The sequence below is a fragment of the Engystomops pustulosus genome, chromosome 6, assembly GCF_040894005.1.
Source record: "Engystomops pustulosus chromosome 6, aEngPut4.maternal, whole genome shotgun sequence".
Classification (NCBI taxonomy): Eukaryota; Metazoa; Chordata; class Amphibia; order Anura; family Leptodactylidae; genus Engystomops; species Engystomops pustulosus.
Genome location: NC_092416.1, coordinates 186,191,332 through 186,212,998, shown reverse-complemented (window position 1 = coordinate 186,212,998; position 21,667 = coordinate 186,191,332). Strand labels below are relative to the sequence as shown.

At 49.6% G+C, this 21,667-nt stretch overlaps 1 long non-coding RNA gene across 2 annotated transcripts in view; it reads right to left on the bottom strand.

The window, feature by feature from the left end:
• LOC140065159 (uncharacterized) overlaps nt 1-21,320 on the bottom strand; it is an 81,308-nt gene extending 59,988 nt beyond the window's left edge. Inside the window, exons 1-2 of one of the 2 annotated variants that reach the window (XR_011847861.1) lie at nt 21,237-21,320; nt 15,743-15,865 (exon numbers count right to left, since the gene is read on the bottom strand). This is a non-coding gene — a long non-coding RNA (uncharacterized lncRNA). Of the gene's footprint in view, nt 1-15,742; nt 15,866-20,946; nt 21,066-21,236 lie in introns of those variants that run through there. The other variant, XR_011847862.1, reaches the window with a different exon arrangement.
• Nucleotides 21,321-21,667: the final 347 nt, after the last annotated feature.

The window sequence follows — 21,667 nt, the reverse complement described above, 5'->3', positions numbered from 1 at the left end:
TAGAGGATATAGTGCCAGGAGGGGGAGGACATGTACAGGATATAGTGCCAGGAGAGGGAGGACATGTACAGGATATGGTGTCAGGAGGAGGAGGACATGTACAGGATATAGTGCCAGGAGGAGGAGGACATGTACAGGATATAGTGTCAGGAGGAGGAGGACATGTACAGGATATAGTGCCAGGAGGAGGAGGACATGTACAGGATATAGTGACAGGTGGCGGAGGACATGTACAGGATATAGTGCAAGGAAGAGGAGGACATGTACAGGATATAGTGCCAGGAGGAGGAGGACATGTACAGGATATAGTGCCAGGAGGAGGAGGACATGTACAGGATATAGTGCCAGGAGGAGGAGGACATGTACAGTATACAGTGCCAGGAGGAGGAGGACATGTACAGGATATAGTGCCAGGAGAGGGAGGACATGTACAGGATATAGTGCCAGGAGGAGGAGGACATGTACAGGATATAGTGCCAGGAGGAGGAGGACATGTACAGGATATAGTGCCAGAAGGAGGAGGACATGTACAGGATATAGTGCAAGGAGGAGGAGGACATGTACCGGATATAGTGCAAGGAGGGGGAGGACATATACCGGATATAGTGCCAGGAGGGGGAGGACATGTACAGGATATAGTGCCAGGAGGGGGAGGACATGTACAGGATATAGTGCCAGGAGGAGGAGGACATGTACAGTATATAGTGCAAGGAGGGGGAGGACATGTACAGGATATAGTGCCAGGAGGGGGAGGTTATGTACAGGATATAGTGCCAGGAGGGGGAGGACATGTACAGGATATAGTGCCAGGAGGGGGAGGACATGTACAGGATATGCTGCCAGGAGGGGGAGGACATGTACAGGATATAGTGCCAGAAAGGGGAGGACATGTAGAGGATATAGTGCCAGGAGGAGGAGGACATGTACAGGATATAGTGCCAGGAGGGGGAGGACATGTACAGTATATAGTGCCAGGAGGAGGAGGACATGTACAGGATATAGTGCCAGGAGGGGGAGGACATGTACAGGATATAGTGGCAGGAGGGGGAGAACATGTACAGTATATAGTGCCAGGAGGGGGAGGACATGTACAGGATATGGTGCCAGGAGGAGGAGGACATGTACAGGATATAGTGCCAGGAGGAGGAGGACATGTACAGTATATAGTGTCAGGAGGGGGAGGACATGTACAGGATATAGTGCCAGGAGGAGGAGGACATGTAAAGGATATAGTGCCAGGAGGGAGAGGACATGTACAGGATATAGTGCCAGGTGGGGGAAGACATGTACAAGATATAGTGCCAGGAGGGGGAGGACATGTACAGTATATAGTGCCAGGAGGAGGAGGACATGTACAGGATATAGTGCCAGGAGGAGGAGGACATGTACAGGATATAGTGCCAGGAGGGGGAAGACATGTACAGGATATAGTGCCAGGTGGGGGAAGACATGTACAAGATATAGTGCCAGGAGGGGGAGGTCATGTACAGGATATAGTGCCAGGAGAGGGAGGACATGTACAGGATATAGTGCCAGGAGGAGGAGGACATGTACAGGATAAAGTGCCAGGAGGAGGAGGACATGTACAGGATATAGTGCCAGAAGGAGGAGGACATGTACAGGATATAGTGCAAGGAGGAGGAGGACATGTACAGTATATAGTGCCAGGAGGGGGAGGACATGTACCGGATATAGTGCCAGGAGGAGGAGAACATGTACAGGATATAGTGCCAGGAGGGGGAGGACATGTACAGGATATAGTGCCAGAAGGGGGAGGACATGTAGAGGATATAGTGCCAGGAGGGGGAGGACATGTACAGGATATAGTGCCAGGAGAGGGAGGACATGTACAGGATATGGTGTCAGGAGGAGGAGGACATGTACAGGATATAGTGCAAGGAGGAGGAGGACATGTACAGGATATAGTGTCAGGAGGAGGAGGACATGTACAGGATATAGTGCCAGGAGGAGGAGGACATGTACAGGATATAGTGCCAGGAGGAGGAGGACATGTACAGGATATAGTGCCAGGAGGGAGAGGACATGTACAGGATATAGTGCCAGGTGGGGGAAGACAGGTACAAGATATAGTGCCAGGAGGGGGAGGACATGTACAGTATATAGTGCCAGGAGGAGGAGGAAATGTACAGGATATAGTGCCAGGAGGAGGAGGACATGTACAGGATATAGGGCCAGGAGGGGGAAGACATGTACAGGATATAGTACCAGGTGGGGGAAGACATGTACAAGATATAGTGCCAGGAGGGGGAGGTCATGTACAGGATATAGTGCCAGGAGGAGGAGGACATGTACAGGATATAGTGCAGGAAGGGGGAGGACATGTACAGGATATGGTGCCAGGAGGGGGAGGACATGTACTGGATATAGTGCCAGGAGGGGGAGGACATGTACAGGATATAGTGCCAGGAGGGGGAGGACATGTACAGTATATAATGCCAAGAGGAGGAAGACATGAACAGGATATAGTGCCAGGAAAGGGAGGACATGTACAGTATATTATGCCAGGAGGGGGAGGACATGTACAGTATATAATGCCAGGAGGAGGAAGAAATGTACAGGAAATAGTGCCAGGAGGAGGAGGAGGACATGTACAGGATATAGTGCCAGGTGGGAAGAGACATGTACAAGATATAGTGCCAGGAGGGGGAGGACATGTACAGGATATAGTGCCAGGAGGAGGAGGACATGTACAGGATATAGTGCCAGGAGGGGAGGACATGTATAGTATATAGTGCCAGGAGGAGGAGGACATGTACAGGATATAGTGCCAGGAGGGGGAGGACATGTACAGGATATAGTGCCAGGAGGGGAGGACATGTATAGTATATAGTGCCAGGAGGAGGAGGACATGTACAGGATATAGTGCCAGGAGGGGGAGGACATGTACAGGATATAGTGCCAGGAGGGGGAGGACATGTACAGGATATAGTGCCAGGAGGAGGAGGACATGTACAGGATATAGTGCCAGGAGGAGGAGGACATGTACAGGATATAGTGCAAGGAGGGGGAGAACATGTACAGTATATAGTGCTAGGAGGGGGAGGACATGTACAGCATATAGTTCCAGGAGGAGGAGGACATGTACAGGATATAGTGCCAGGAGGAGGAGGACATGTACAGGATATAGTGCAGGAGGGGGAGAACATGTACAGGATATAGTGCCAGGAGGGGAGGACATGAATAGTATATAGTGCCAGGAGGGGGAGAACATGTACAGAATATAGTTCCAGGAGGGGGAAAACATGTACAGGATATAGTGCCAGGAGGGGGAGGACATTTACAGGATATAGTGCCAGGAGGAGGAGGACATGTACAGGATATAGTGCAAGGAGGAGAAGGACATGTACAGTATATAGTGCCAGGAGGAGGAGGACATGTACAGGATATAGTGCCAGGAGGGGGAGGTCATGTACAGGATATAGTGCCAGGAGGAGGAGGACACGTACAGGATATAGTGCAGGAAGGGGGAGGACATGTACAGGATATGGTGCCAGGAGGAGGAGGACATGTACAGGATATAGTGCCAGGAGGAGGAGGACATGTACAGTATATAGTGCCAGGAGGGGGAGGACATGTACAGGATATAGTGCCAGGAGGGGGAGGACATGTACAGGATATAGTGCCAGGAGGGGGAGGACATGTACAGGATATAGTGCCAGGGAGGAGGAGGACATGTACAGGATATAGTGCCAGGAGGGGGAGGACATGTACAGGATATAGTGCCAGGAGGAGGAGGACATGTACAGGATTAGTGCCAGGAGGGGGAGGTCATGTACAGGATATAGTGCCAGGAGGAGTAGGAGGACATGTACAGGATATAGTGCCAGGAGGAGGAGGACATGTACAGGATATAGTGCCAGAAGGGGGAGGACATGTACAGTATATAGTGCCAGGAGGAGGATGACATGTACAGGATATAGTGCCAGGAGGAGGAGGACATGTACAGGATATAGTGCCAGGAGGGGGAGGACATGTACAGGATATAGTGCCAGGAGGAGGAGGACATGTACAGGATACAGTGCCAGGAGGGGGAGGACATGTACAGGATATAGTGCCAGGAGGTGGAGGACATGTACAGGATATAGTGCCAGGAGGAGGAGGACATGTACAGGATATAGTGTCAGGAGGAGGAGGAGGACATGTACAGGATATAGTGCCAGGAGGAGGAGGACATGTACAGGATATAGTGGCAGGAGGGGGAGAACATGTACAGTATATAGTGCCAGGAGGGGGAGGACATGTACAGGATATAGTGCCAGGAGGAGGAGGACATGTACAGGATATAGTGCCAGGAGGGGGAGAACATGTACAGAATATAGTGCCAGGAGGGGGAAGACATTCACAGGATATAGTGCCAGGAGGGGGAGGACATTTACAGGATATAGTGCCAGGAGGAGGAGGACATGTACAGGATATAGTGCCAGGAGGAGGAGGACATGTACAGGATATAGTGCGAGGAGGACATGTACAGGATATAGTGCCAGGAGGAGGAGGACATGTACAGAATATAGTGCCAGGAGGGGGAGGTTATGTACAGGATATAGTGCCAGGAGGAGTAGGAGGACATGTACAGGATATAGTGCCAGGAGGAGGAGGACATGTACAGAATATAGTGCCAGGAGGGGGAGGTTATGTACAGGATATAGTGCCAGGAGGAGTAGGAGGACATGTACAGGATATAGTGCCAGGAGGAGGAGGACATGTACAGGATTAGTGCCAGGAGGGGGAGGTCATGTACAGGATATAGTGCCAGGAGGAGTAGGAGGACATGTACAGGATATAGTGCCAGGAGGAGGAGGACATGTACAGGATATAGTGCCAGAAGGGGGAGGACATGTACAGTATATAGTGCCAGGAGGAGGATGACATGTACAGGATATAGTGCCAGGAGGAGGAGGACATGTACAGGATATAGTGCCAGGAGGGGAGGACATGTATAGTATATAGTGCCAGGAGGAGGAGGACATGTACAGGATATAGTGCCAGGAGGGGGAGGACATGTACAGGATATAGTGCCAGGACGGGGAGGAAATGTACAGTATATAGTGCCAGGACGGGGAGGAAATGTACAGTATATAATGTCAGGAGGAGGATGACATGTACAGGATATAGTGCCAGGAGGGGGAGGACATGTACAGGATATAGTGCCAGGAGGGGGAGGACATGTACAGAATATAGTGCCAGGAGGGGGAGGATATGTACAGTATATAATGCCAGGAGGGGGAGGTCATGTACAGGATATAGTGCCAGGAGGAGTAGGAGGACATGTACAGGATATAGTGCCAGGAGGAGGAGGACATGTACAGGATATAGTGCCAGAAGGGGGAGGACATGTACAGTATATAGTGCCAGGAGGAGGATGACATGTACAGGATATAGTGCCAGGAGGAGGAGGACATGTACAGGATATAGTGCCAGGAGGGGAGGACATGTATAGTATATAGTGCCAGGAGGAGGAGGACATGTACAGGATATAGTGCCAGGAGGGGGAGAACATGTACAGGATATAGTGCCAGGACGGGGAGGAAATGTACAGTATATAGTGCCAGGACGGGGAGGAAATGTACAGTATATAATGCCAGGAGGAGGATGACATGTACAGGATATAGTGCCAGGAGGGGGAGGACATGTACAGGATATAGTGCCAGGAGGGGGAGGACATGTACAGAATATAGTGCCAGGAGGGGGAGGATATGTACAGTATATAATGCCAGGAGGAGGAGGACATGTACAGGATATAGTGCCAGGAGGAGGAGGACATGTACAGGATATAGTGCCAGGAGGGGGAGGACATGTACAGGATATAGTGCCAGGAGGAGGAGGACATGTACAGGATACAGTGCCAGGAGGGGGAGGACATGTACAGGATATAGTGCCAGGAGGAGGAGGACATGTACAGGATATAGTGCCAGGAGGAGGAGGACATGTACAGGATATAGTGTCAGGAGGAGGAGGAGGACATGTACAGGATATAGTGCCAGGAGGAGGAGGACATGTACAGGATATAGTGGCAGGAGGGGGAGAACATGTACAGTATATAGTGCCAGGAGGGGGAGGACATGTACAGGATATAGTGCCAGGAGGAGGAGGACATGTACAGGATATAGTGCCAGGAGGGGGAGAACATGTACAGAATATAGTGCCAGGAGGGGGAAGACATGTACAGGATATAGTGCCAGGAGGAGGAGGACATGTACAGGATTAGTGCCAGGAGGGGGAGGTCATGTACAGGATATAGTGCCAGGAGGAGTAGGAGGACATGTACAGGATATAGTGCCAGGAGGAGGAGGACATGTACAGGATATAGTGCCAGAAGGGGGAGGACATGTACAGTATATAGTGCCAGGAGGAGGATGACATGTACAGGATATAGTGCCAGGAGGAGGAGGACATGTACAGGATATAGTGCCAGGAGGGGAGGACATGTATAGTATATAGTGCCAGGAGGAGGAGGACATGTACAGGATATAGTGCCAGGAGGGGGAGGACATGTACAGGATATAGTGCCAGGACGGGGAGGAAATGTACAGTATATAGTGCCAGGACGGGGAGGAAATGTACAGTATATAATGCCAGGAGGAGGATGACATGTACAGGATATAGTGCCAGGAGGGGGAGGACATGTACAGGATATAGTGCCAGGAGGGGGAGGACATGTACAGAATATAGTGCCAGGAGGGGGAGGATATGTACAGTATATAATGCCAGGAGGAGGAGGACATGTACAGGATATAGTGCCAGGAGGAGGAGGACATGTACAGGATATAGTGCCAGGAGGGGGAGGACATGTACAGGATATAGTGCCAGGAGGAGGAGGACATGTACAGGATACAGTGCCAGGAGGGGGAGGACAAGTACAGGATATAGTGCCAGGAGGAGGAGGACATGTACAGGATATAGTGCCAGGTGGAGGAGGACATGTACAGGATATAGTGTCAGGAGGAGGAGGAGGACATGTACAGGATATAGTGCCAGGAGGAGGAGGACATGTACAGGATATAGTGGCAGGAGGGGGAGAACATGTACAGTATATAGTGCCAGGAGGGGGAGGACATGTACAGGATATAGTGCCAGGAGGAGGAGGACATGTACAGGATATAGTGCCAGGAGGGGGAGAACATGTACAGAATATAGTGCCAGGAGGGGGAAGACATGTACAGGATATAGTGCCAGGAGGGGGAGGACATTTACAGGATATAGTGCCAGGAGGAGGAGGACATGTACAGGATATAGTGCCAGGAGGAGGAGGACATGTACAGGATATAGTGCGAGGAGGACATGTACAGGATATAGTGCCAGGAGGAGGAGGACATGTACAGAATATAGTGCCAGGAGGGGGAGGTTATGTACAGGATATAGTGCCAGGAGGAGTAGGAGGACATGTACAGGATATAGTGCCAGGAGGAGGAGGACATGTACAGAATATAGTGCCAGGAGGGGGAGGTTATGTACAGGATATAGTGCCAGGAGGAGTAGGAGGACATGTACAGGATATAGTGCCAGGAGGAGGAGGACATGTACAGGAAATAGTGCCAGGAGTGGGAGGACATGTACAGGATATAGTGCCAGGAGGAGGAGGACATGTACAGGATATAGTGCCAGGAGGGGGAGGACATGTACAGTATATAGTGCCAGGAGGGGGAGGACATGTACAGTATACAGTGCCAGGAGGAGGAGGACATGTACAGGATATAGTGCCAGGAGGGGAAGGACATGTACAGGATATAGTGCCAGGAGGCGGAGGACATGTACAGGATATAGTGCCAGGAGGGGGAGGACATGTACAGGATATAGTGCCAGGAAGGGGGAGGACATGTACAGGATATAGTGCCAGGAAGAGGAGGACATGTACAGGATATAGTGCCAGGAGGAGGAGGACATGTACAGGATATAGTGCCAGGAGGAGGAGGACATGTACAGAATATAGTGCCAGGAGGGGGAGGTTATGTACAGGATATAGTGCCAGGAGGAGTAGGAGGACATGTACAGGATATAGTGCCAGGAGGAGGAGGACATGTACAGGATATAGTGCCAGGAGCGGGAGGACATGTACAGGATATAGTGCCAGGAGGAGGAGGACATGTACAGGATATAGTGTCAGGAGGAGGAGGAGGACATGTACAGGATATAGTGCCAGGAGGGGGAGGACATGTACAGGATATAGTGCCAGGAGGGGGAGGACATGTACAGGATATAGTGCCAGGAGGGGGAGGACATGTACAGTATATTATGCCAGGAGGGGGAAGACATATACAGGATATAGTGCCAGGAGGAGGAGGACATGTACAGGATATAGTGCCAGGAGGAGGAGGACATGTACAGGATATAGTGCCAGGAGGAGGAGGACATGTACAGGATATAATGCCAGGAACGGGAGGACATGTACAGGATATAGTGCCAGGAGGAGGAGGACATGTACAGGATATAGTGCCAGGAGGAGGAGGACATGTACAGTATATTATGCAAGGAGGGGGAGGACATGTACAGTATATTATGCCAGGAGGGGGAGGACATGTACAGGATATAGTGCCAGGAGGGGGAGGACATGTACAGGATATAGTGCCAGGAGGAGGAGGACATGTACAGGATATAGTGCCAGGAGGGGGAGGACATGTACAGTATATAGTGCCAGGAGGGGGAGGACATGTACAGTATACAGTGCCAGGAGGAGGAGGACATGTACAGGATATAGTGCCAGGAGGGGAAGGACATGTACAGGATATAGTGCCAGGAGGCGGAGGACATGTACAGGATATAGTGCCAGGAGGGGGAGGACATGTACAGGATATAGTGCCAGGAAGGGGGAGGACATGTACAGGATATAGTGCCAGGAAGAGGAGGACATGTACAGTATATAGTGCCAGGAGGAGGAGGACATGTACAGGATATAGTGCCAGGAGGAGGAGGACATGTACAGGATATAGTGCCAGGAGGAGGAGGACATGTACAGGATATAGTGCCAGGAGGGGGAGGACATGTACAGGATATAGTGCCAGGAGGAGGAGGACATGTACAGGATATAGTGCCAGGAGGAGGAGGACATGTACAGAATATAGTGCCAGGAGGGGGAGGTTATGTACAGGATATAGTGCCAGGAGGAGTAGGAGGACATGTACAGGATATAGTGCCAGGAGGAGGAGGACATGTACAGGATATAGTGCCAGGAGCGGGAGGACATGTACAGGATATAGTGCTAGGAGGAGGAGGACATGTACAGGATATTGTGTCAGGAGGAGGAGGAGGACATGTACAGGATATAGTGCCAGGAGGGGGAGGACATGTACAGGATATAGTGCCAGGAGGGGGAGGACATGTACAGGATATAGTGCCAGGAGGGGGAGGACATGTACAGTATATTATGCCAGGAGGGGGAAGACATGTACAGGATATAGTGCCAGGAGGAGGAGGACATGTACAGGATATAGTGCCAGGAGGAGGAGGACATGTACAGGATATAGTGCCAGGAGGAGGAGGACATGTACAGGATATAATGCCAGGAGCGGGAGGACATGTACAGGATATAGTGCCAGGAGGAGGAGGACATGTACAGGATATAGTGCCAGGAGGAGGAGGACATGTACAGTATATTATGCCAGGAGGGGGAGGACATGTACAGGATATAGTGCCAGGAGGGGGAGGACATGTACAGGATATAGTGCCAGGAGGGGGAGGACATGTACAGTATATTATGCCAGGAGGGGGAGGACATGTACAGGATATAGTGCCAGGAGGAGTAGGACATGTACAGTATATAGTGCCAGGAGGAGGAGGACATGTACAGGATATAATGCCAGGAGGGGGAGGACATGTACAGGATATAGTGCCAGGAGGAGGAGGACATGTACAGTATATAGTGCCAGGAGGAGGAGGACATGTACAGTATATAATGCCAGGAGGGGGAGGCCATGTACAGGATATAGTGCCAGGAGGAGTAGGAGGACATGTACAGGATATAGTGCCAGGAGGAGGAGGACATGTACAGGATATAGTGCCAGGAGGAGGACATGTACAGTATATAATGCCAGGAGGAGGAGGACATGTACAGGATATAGTGCCAGGAGGGGGAGGACATGTACAGGATATAGTGCCAGGAGGGGGAGGACATGTACAGGATATAGTGCCAGGAGGGGGAGGACATGTACAGGATATTATGCCAGGAGGGGGAGGACATGTACAGTATATTATGCCAGGAGGGGGAGGACATGTACAGGATATAGTGCCAGGAGGGGGAGGACATGTACAGGATATAGTGCCAGGAGGGGGAGGACATGTACAGGATATAGTGCCAGGAGGGGGAGGACATGTACAGGATATTATGCCAGGAGGGGGAGGACATGTACAGTATATTATGCCAGGAGGGGGAGGACATGTACAGTATATTATGCCAGGAGGGGGAGGACATGTACAGTATATTATGCCAGGAGGGGGAGGACACCCTTCATTGACATCTATCTATTTTTTATCATTCACTACATTTGCACTTTGCCTAATGATTCATTAATTTAACAATCCGTCCGCTATTGTTTCCCTTCTCCACACAGAATGCATTGATGTGAATTATTTATACGGAGAGATATCAAACATGATTTATCCTGGTCCAACCAGCCAAGAATCCTAATAGCAGTGTCATGTGTTCAGGTTTTCAGCAGCTCTACAATTCCCACCGCGACCTGAAGACTTAAAAAAAAAACGAGATACACAATTAACGCTGCCATTGTTCTGCCATTAACGTCAATTAGCTTCAAAGTTGTCACTTTCTGAATTATTGAAAAGGATCCGATTTGTACGGAAGAGAAATACACAAGTCTGAGGGCAGCCCCAGATGCTGGACTCAGGTGTACTTTGTTTCTTAAAGGAAAGGACATGCCCCCTTGGTATACATTAAGCCTGTGAAACCTGTCTCCTAATATCTCAATATTCCTAGGCTGAGATATGACAAGTTCAATTTATGGGCCCTAAGCCCTAATCACATGCAGAACCAGAGCTTCCACTACTTCCACCCCTCCTTAACAATCATTGTTGTTAGTTTCCAAACCTAATATGCTAATAGGGCTCTACTCAGCCAAGTGGGTGGTACTAGGATGAAACAGGCAGCTTGGCTCCACCCATCTGACATGAGAGAGCCTGACACCTATTGCTTAGAATAGCAATTGCGCCAAAATTAAACTAAATAAATGAAAGGATGATAAAAGTTGGTAGAAGAAGTGAAAAGTTTTCTTAAAATCCAAATTTCCTACTCCCAGATACACCTCTGGCCATTAAAGGTATATTTGGACTAGGTAAAGATTCATTGACGAAATTATCCTTTTTTGGCCAGAAATTTTCAGTAGAGTTTCATCAATTTTCGCTCTTGAAGTGCACATACATCACACTGACAGAGGAGATTGTTGGGAAATACAGGGATCAGGGGAAGCGCTAACCACGTGGATTACGGTAATGCACTCGCTGTAATGGCTACTATTAGTGTAGGAGTCTCACTATTCCACGTATACATCCATTATATAACATCCCATTCTCCTGGCGATTACTGACGTCCGAATATTTCTGGAAAAAGTGGGGGAAAAGGACCATACAGACAAATACAAATACATATGAAGCGACTACAAGCTTACTAGGGCCTCTCGGATACATAAAGGCTTCTCTAGGGGTTAAACCTAAAGGGGGTTGGATCAAGTTTACAAATTATCGCTTGTTCACATGATAGGTGATACCATTCTGGGAGGGGGTCCCTTGATAAGAAGAACAGGGTCCTGTGTCCTCCATATGGATATTCAGGTTCTGTGTATTTGGGTACCATTAGTAGTCCCTGTGTCCAAGAACTATGATTCCCCAAATACTGTATATATATACAATAACACAACTAAGCCTATTGTCTAGATATGCTAACAGTACCAAGCTTACTGTATAGCTATAATAAGAGAGCTAAGCTTATTTTATATATACGGTAACAGAACCATGCTTACAGTATAGATACAGTATAGATATGGTAACAGAAACAAGTGTACTGTAAAGGTACGGATATAGAACCAATCTTACTGTATATAAATGGTAAAAGAACGGTTTAATAGCTATGGTAACAGAACCAAGCTTACTGCATAGATATGGTAACCTAACCAAGCTTATAATATAGATATGGTATTAGAACCAAGCTTACTGCAAAGATACGGGAATAGAACTAATCTTACTGTATAGATACAGTAATAGGACCAAATTTATTGTATAGATAAGGTGACAGAACCAATGTTACTGTATATGAATGGTAAAAGAACTAGCTGGTTTAATAGCTATGGTAACAGAACCAAGCTTACTGCATAGATATGGTATTAGAACCAAGCTTACTGCAAAGATACGGGAATAGAACTAATCTTACTGTATAGATACACTAATAGGACCAAATTTATTGTATAGATAAGGTGACAGAACCAATCTTATTGTATTGATATGGTAACCAAATCAAGCTTACTATTTAGACGCTGTAACAGAACCAAGCTTACTGTATAGATAGAGTAGTAGAACCAGGCTTACTGTATAGATATGGTAACAGAACCAAGCTTAATGTATAGATTAATGGAATCAAGCTTACTGTATAGATATGGTAATAGAACCAAACTTACTGTATTGAGTTATAGGGCCAAGCTTACTGTATTGAGTTATAGGGCCAAGCTTACTGTATAGATATGGTAACAGAACCAAGCTTACATAATAGATACGGTAATAAAAGCAAGCTCACTATAGAGATATGTCCTGTCTAAACCTGGTCCAACCCCATAAAATGTTGTATGATATAAATTTCAATTTTCTATTATGCTTTCTTCTAGTTTTCCCTATTTTGAAGATCTCTGATTGGTTACGTAAATGGTTACATAATAATATGCATCTTACCGAGCCGCATGACACTTACCTTATGGTTTGCTATAAGGCCTTTTTGAGGCAGCGGCTCCTAGACTGTTTTTTAACAGAAAGCAAAGACCATAATTGATGATCTGTATTGATGCATTATCCAGTAATATGGGTATAACAATGTTTTGCGGCCTGACACACAGCCGTGAATTAGGACTGCACATCCTACAATGTTATTATAATAGTCACTCAGCGCCCCCTGGTGCAGGGAATCCCGGTACTGTAATTCCATTATTAGTACAGGATTGTTCCTGTACTAGGAGCACATGACTGGCGGATGAGAAATCTTACTGTATGATAACTTCACGTACTGTACCAAAGCCAGTGATGTCACAGTGACTGGAGCGAGCCCGAGCCGTGACTGTGATGCCGCTCAATGGCCCCATGTAGTGGTGAAGTGTGTAACTGCATGATGGGGGTCAGAGGAGAAAGCATTACCTCCTGCTCCAGGAATGTTCCTCTGATTCCAGACAAAGGGCATTGTACTATCCGCGCTAACATTATAGCTCTACTAATCTGTGCACGTACTCATGACACTCAGCACCTCTGCCAGTACAAATACCACCTGCAAGATACAGAAAAAAACGCTGTAAGGCTAAATTTACACTAACATGTGCATCGGCGCCGGGGAGAGGAGGAGGGGATGAGCGCTGCTCACCCCTGCCCTCTCCATAGAGAAATATGAGGCACGGCACCGTATTCCGGGGAAGGACAGGACACGTCCCATCTTTCTCCCGGCTACGGAACGGATGTGTGCTGCCATACAGCGCCGTGCGCCCATTGCCGTCTATGGGGGACGTATATACAGCGTATATACGTCAGCAGTATATGCGTCCCCCATATGGCCGTGTTAATGTAGACTAGAGGGACTTACATCTGTGCAACATACTGCACTAAGCTAGTGCAGAATGTATTAAAACATCACGGTGGCTGAGTGAGTAGCACTTCTGCCTTGCAGCGCTGAGGTCCTGGGTTCGAATTCCACCCAGGTCAACATCTGCGAAGAGTTTGTATGTTCTCTCCGTGTTTGCGTTTGGATTCTGACCAATCTCAGATGCGTTTCCCTCCCTGGTCTTACAGTCGCAGTCCTCCGGTTATTGGTCTCTCGACATTCACAGCAAAGGAAATTACAGGCGATGGAAAGACAATTCCTCAAATATGGATCGTGTGGATGAGTATTCGAAGCGTATATTGATTATCGTAACAACTTTCTCGGTAAAATCCTGACAGCTGGACCGCGCAGCTTCGGATATTTGTATTGGAGATGATTTTGGAAAACCTGTGCAGGAACGTAAGGTATGGACAATTTGCGTCTATTTCGGGATTATTTGCGAGCGCGTTTGCAAAACACAGAGATTTCTGCAGATCGGCGTCCATGTAAAACGTGTTTGCTCGTATTAGGCCACTAGCGCTCAGCCTTGTCATGTATATAAATAGCTCGGAGAACTGGACGCTGTGATGATTGATGCAGTCCCGGGGTTACATACAAGATAGGGGCCGTAGGTTTGTTCTTATGTTGAATTTGTAAGTCGCAGCTGTATATTTTATAACTGTAACCCCAGCCAAAAAATTATTTTTTGCTCCAGTGACAATTGGAGTTTCTAATGGGACCAGGGATTATGAATAACGCTTCATTACAGACACTCTACAGCTGATCATTGCAGTCTGAGACTGTAGTAACATCCAGAGAGGTCACCGGAGGACACAAAACAATGGCGTGCGTCACAATCCCCGGCGCGATCCCTGAAATCGGGGGAAAACTCGACAAAAATGCATCCGCGAGACCCTAGTAAATAAGACCCAGTGAAGTCAGTGAATGCTAGGAACATGTATGTCATCCCATTGCTTGCATATTGATTGTTTCACCACTAGATGGCAGGAGAGAGCCATGTGTATCAGGACTGCACTGGATGAAACCCAATCTGTGGCTGCAGTCAGCACAAAGCAGCAGTGACTGGTGGGAAGATACAGGGCAAAATGTATAACCCACCAGGAGAGGATGCCCCGTCACACTGGCAGAGCTACAGGGCGTTCAGAATTAACTGTAATAGTGAAGCAGAAAGCCGTCAGCTCCCTGCTCCTGCATGAAACCTCTGCCACTGCTGTATGAAGCAGGCGCAGGGTGATGATGTCATCATGCCTGCTGGCTTCAAAGCCGCTTATAACAAAGGCAGCAGCTATAGTGCTTGTGCTCTTGTTCGTGAACAACCTGAGCCGGCTCCCATCAGTGAGCCGATGGCTCACTAAACCCCACCCCTAAACGGCTGAGCACGTCCCCTTTAACCCGATAATATCGGAGTGATGGGGGGGCGCCTGACTGGCCTGCGGCGCCCTATTATATATTTAATATGGAGCCGTTCAGAAGCCAGAAAAGCCGGCTCTTCTTAGTGAGCGGAGCCTAATGAGCCGGCTCACTAAGAAGAGCCGGAATTCCCATCACTACTACAGTGGGAGGCTTCCAAAAGGGGGGGGGCATAAGGTGTGAGGGGGCTACAGAATGGGGGGCATTTTAAGTGGGAGAGGAACGAGATGAGGCTTCATAAGTAAAGGGGACTACAGACCAGTCGCACTACGAGTACAAGGGGATAAGGAATTAAATTTATATTGATGAGAGTAAATGAATGGCATTGGGGGGGGGGGGGGGCTGCAATAAGCAGCCAAAAGTTTGCTATACAGCTCAATTATTTTCTACTACAACCTGGTTCAATTGAGTCTGGGGGAGATAGAGGAAGTTATATCTGATAATCTAGAAAGTCTGATAATCCCGCAGTGTACTTGCTGTGAATATGACGACCTTAGGATGAGGCCGGATCTGCCCTACCTGGAGGATGACCGCTGTGTAGAACAGATGAGATCCTGCCGGGGGAGATGACGTGATGAGCTGGAGGGGTCGCCTGCCATAGTGCGTCATTATCCGGGCAGGATGCAGCACATCGCGCCTCTCCTGTAAATATAACACAGCTGTGACACCTGCAGCCACAGAGAACAGCAGCCACAGAGAACAGCAGCCGCAGAGAACAGCAGCCGCAGAGAACAGCAGCCACGGAGAACAGCAGCCACAGAGAACAGCAGCCACGGAGAACAGCAGCCACAGAGAACAGCAGCCACAGAGAACAGCAGCCACAGAGAACAGCAGCCACAGAGAACAACAGCCACAGAGAACAACAGCCACAGAGAACAGCAGCCACAGAGAACAGCAGCCACAGAGAACAGCAGCCACAGAGAACAGCAGACACAGAGAACAGCAGCCACAGAGAACAGCAGCCACAGAGAACAACAGTCACAGAGAACAGCAGACACAGAGAACAGCAGCCACAGAGAACAGCAGCCACAGAGAACAGCAGCCACAGAGAACATCAGCCACAGAGAACAGCAGACACAGAGAACAGCAGCCACAGAGAACATCAGCCACAGAGAACAGCAGCCACAGAGAACAGCAGCCACAGAGAACAGCAGCCACAGAGAACAGCAGACACAGAGAACAGCAGCCACAGAGAACAGCAGACACAGAGAACAGCAGCCACAGAGAACAGCAGCCACAGAGAACAGCAGCCACAGAGAACAGCAGACACAGAGAACAGCAGCCACAGAGAACAGCAGCCACAGAGAACAACAGCCACAGAGAACAGCAGACACAGAGAACAGCAGCCACAGAGAACAGCAGCCACAGAGAACAGCAGCCACAGAGAACAGCAGCCACAGAGAACAGCAGCCACAGAGAACAGCAGACACAGAGAACAGCAGCCACAGAGAACAGCAGCCACAGAGAACAGCAGCCACAGAGAACAGCAGACACAGAGAACAGCAGCCACAGAGAACAGCAGACACAGAGAACAGCAGCCACAGAGAACAGCAGACACAGAGAACAGCAGCCACAGAGAACAGCAGACACAGAGAACAGCAGCCACAGGAGCAAAGACACATCTAGAGAGAGAGAGAAATAACTCACGGAGTAACAGAAAGACAAATGCACCTGTGTGAATGTCATGTGACTGGATATATCTATATCAAATCACATCTATCAATCTCCTCTGTCTATGGCTGCATTCACATGGCGTTGGGGAATGTATACACTCACCGGCCACTTTATTAGGTACACCATGCTAGTAACGGGTTGGACCCCCTTTTGCCTTCAGAACTGCCTCAATTCTTCGTGGCATAGATACAACAAGGTGCTGGAAGTATTCCTCAGAGATTTTGCTCCATAGTGACATGATGGCATCACACAGTTGCCGCAGATTTGTCGGCTGCACATCCATGATGAGAATCTCCCGTTCCACCACATCCCAAAGATGCTCTATTGGATTGAGATCTGGTGACTGTGGAGCCATTTGTGTCCAGTGACCTCATTGTCATGTTCAAGAAACCAGTCTGAGATGATTCCAGCTTTATGACATGGCGCATTATCCTGCTGAAAGTAGCCATCAGATGTTACAGGGTACATTGTGCTCATAAAGGGATGGACATGGTCAGCAACAATACTCAGGTAGGCTGTGGCGTTGTACCAAGGGGCCCAAAGACACCATGACACCACCACCACCAGCCTGAGCCGCTGATACAAGGCAGGATGGATCCATGACACCACCACCACCAGCCTGAGCCGCTGATACAAGGCAGGATGGATCCATGACACCACCACCAGCCTGAGCCGCTGATACAAGGCAGGATGGATCCATGACACCACCACCACCAGCCTGAGCCGCTGATACAAGGCAGGATGGATCCATGACACCACCACCACCAGCCTGAGCCGCTGATACAAGGCAGGATGGATCCATGACACCACCACCACCAGCCTGAGCCGCTGATACAAGGCAGGATGGATCCATGACACCACCACCACCAGCCTGACCCGCTGATACAAGGCAGGATGGATCCATGACACCACCACCACCAGCCTGAGCCGCTGATACAAGGCAGGATGGATCCATGACACCACCACCACCAGCCTGAACCGCTGATACAAGGCAGGATGGATCCATGACACCACCACCACCAGCCTGACCCGCTGATACAAGGCAGGATGGATCCATGACACCACCACCACCAGCCTGACCCGCTGATACAAGGCAGGATGGATCCATGACACCAGCACCAGCCTGACCCGCTGATACAAGGCAGGATGGATCCATGACACCACCACCACCAGCCTGACCCGCTGATACAAGGCAGGATGGATCCATGACACCACCACCACCAGCCTGAGCCGCTGATACAAGGCAGGATGGATCCATGACACCACCACCACCAGCCTGACCCGCTGATACAAGGCAGGATGGATCCATGACACCACCAGCACCAGCCTGACCCGCTGATACAAGGCAGGATGGATCCATGACACCACCAGCACCAGCCTGACCCGCTGATACAAGGCAGGATGGATCCATGACACCACCACCACCAGCCTGAACCGCTGATACAAGGAAGGGTGGATCCATGACACCAGCACCACCAGCCTGACCCGCTGATACAAGGCAGGATGGATCCATGACACCACCACCACCAGCCTGACCCGCTGATACAAGGCAGGATGGATCCATGACACCACCACCACCAGCCTGAGCCGCTGATACAAGGCAGGATGGATCCATGACACCACCACCACCAGCCTGAGCCGCTGATACAAGGCAGGATGGATCCATGACACCACCACCACCAGCCTGACCCGCTGATACAAGGCAGGATGGATCCATGACACCACCACCACCAGCCTGACCCGCTGATACAAGGCAGGATGGATCCATGACACCACCACCACCAGCCTGAGCCGCTGATACAAGGCAGGATGGATCCATGACACCACCACCACCAGCCTGACCCGCTGATACAAGGCAGGATGAATCCATGGCACCACCACCACCAGCCTGAGCCGCTGATACAAGGCAGGATGGATCCATGACACCACCACCACCAGCCTGACCCGCTGATACAAGGCAGGATGGATCCATGACACCAGCACCAGCCTGACCCGCTGATACAAGGCAGGATGGATCCATGACACCACCACCACCAGCCTTAGCCGCTGATACAAGGCAGGATGGATCCATGACACCACCACCAGCCTGAGCCGCTGATACAAGGCAGGATGGATCCATGACACCAGCACCACCAGCCTGAGCCGCTGATACAAGGCAGGATGGATCCATGACACCACCACCACCAGCCTGACCCGCTGATACAAGGCAGGATGGATCCATGACACCACCACCACCAGCCTGAGCCGCTGATACAAGGCAGGATGGATCCATGACACCACCAGCACCAGCCTGACCCGCTGATACAAGGCAGGATGGATCCATGACACCACCACCACCAGCCTGAGCCGCTGATACAAGGCAGGATGGATCCATGACACCACCACCACCAGCCTGACCCGCTGATACAAGGCAGGATGGATCCATGACACCACCAGCACCAGCCTGACCCGCTGATACAAGGCAGGATGGATCCATGACACCACCACCACCAGCCTGACCCGCTGATACAAGGCAGGATGGATCCATGACACCACCACCACCAGCCTGAGCCGCTGATACAAGGCAGGATGGATCCATGACACCACCACCACCAGCCTGACCCGCTGATACAAGGCAGGATGGATCCATGACACCACCAGCACCAGCCTGACCCGCTGATACAAGGCAGGATGGATCCATGACACCACCAGCACCAGCCTGACCCGCTGATACAAGGCAGGATGGATCCATGACACCACCACCACCAGCCTGACCCGCTGATACAAGGCAGGATGGATCCATGACACCACCACCACCAGCCTGAGCCGCTGATACAAGGCAGGATGGATCCATGACACCACCACCACCAGCCTGAGCCGCTGATACAAGGCAGGATGGATCCATGACACCACCACCACCAGCCTGACCCGCTGATACAAGGCAGGATGGATCCATGACACCACCACCACCAGCCTGACCCGCTGATACAAGGCAGGATGGATCCATGACACCACCACCACCAGCCTGAGCCGCTGATACAAGGCAGGATGGATCCATGCTTTCATGTTGTTGACGCCAAATTCTGACCCTACCATCCGAATGTCGCAGCAGAAATCGAGACTCATCAGACCAGGCAACGTTTTTCCAATCTTCTACTGTCCAATTTCGATGAGCTTGTGCAAATTGTAGCCTCAGTTTCCTGTTCTTAGCTGAAAGGAGTGGCACCCGGTGTGGTCTTCTGCTGCTGTAGCCCATCTGCCTCAAAGTTCGACGTACTGTGCGTTCAGAGATGCTCTTCTGCCTACCTTTGTTGTAACGGGAGGTGATTTGAGTCACTGTTGCCTTTCTATCAGCTCGAACCAGTCTGCCCATTCTCCTCTGACCTCTGGCATCAACAAGGCATTTCCGCCCACAGAACTGCCGCTCACTGGATGTTTTTTCTTTTCTGGACCATTCTCTGTAAACCCTAGAGATGGTTGTGCGTGAAAATCCCAGTAGATCAGCAGTTTCTGAAATACTCAGACCAGCCCTTCTGGCACCAACAACCATGCCACGTTCAAAGGCCACAAATCACCTTTCTTCCCCATACTGACGCTCGGGAGAACTGCAGGAGATTGTCTTGACCATGTCTACATGCCTAAATGCACTGACTGGCCGCCATGTGATTGGCTGATTAGAAATTAAGTGTTAACGAGCAGTTGGACAGGTGTACCTAATAAAGTGGCCGGTGAGTGTACATCCCCCATAGGCCGGCAATGGAGGCATGGCGGTGTATGCTGCACAACACGTGTGGCACCGTAGCGCTCCATACTGACATGTCCTATCTTTCCCTGTAATACGGCGTTGTGCGCCATGTTTCTCTATGGAGGAGGTGCCGACCCGTGTGTGTGAACATATCTATCTGCAGTGTCAGGCTACATTCACACTAACGTGTGCCCGTGTACCATCTAGTGCATAAAAAGGTAAAAGTAATATTAAAAAAACTTGTTACACAGAAACTTTTACACGGGAACATCACCGAAACCAATCTTACTACATAGACTACATACAGCAGCAGCACCAAACTTACCGCATAGAGATGTTACCAGAACCAAGATCACTGAAATACAAGACCAGAACCAAAATTAATACCTAGATACAGTAATAGAATCCATCTGGTTTTCCAATGGCCACGCCCCCCAATTTCCACGCCGATGCGCCACAATCCGATCACGTGCGCCAAAACCCCGGGTTCAATTCGCCGCAAAATGGTAATTTTTGGGAAACGCAACGAAAAATAGCAATTCGGGCCCTTAGTAAATGACCCCCATTGTGTTTCTTACAAGTGAATGTGATGCATCTTTGGAATTTTTGAGGTACCGGTAAATGTTTCTTGTTACTATTTTCCAGAGACAAGTTTTTGTATACGACTTTTCTGGGGTAAGTGTGCGATTTCTCTCTTCTTCTTCCAAAAAATGTGACAGCTTTTCGGAGGTGAAATTTCTTCTGTACCACGCTTTTGAAGTAAATATACAATCTTTTTCCTCATTTCAGGGCCCAATCTAAGGAAAAGAAAGCAGAGATGGAGCTTCAGAGATGATCGTTCTGCTCACCTTGATGGGTTTGGCACAACACGTTAAAATGTAAAGGATTTCAGCTCCGTGAAGGATCCTCCAACGCCAGAAGGCAGATAATTGGCTGAATAATCCATAGAGAGGTGCTGAAATAAGTCCAGATAATTTGGATCCAAAATAAAGGGCGCAAATCCTTGATCTAGTTTCAATATTTACTATAATTAAATCGTGCATAAA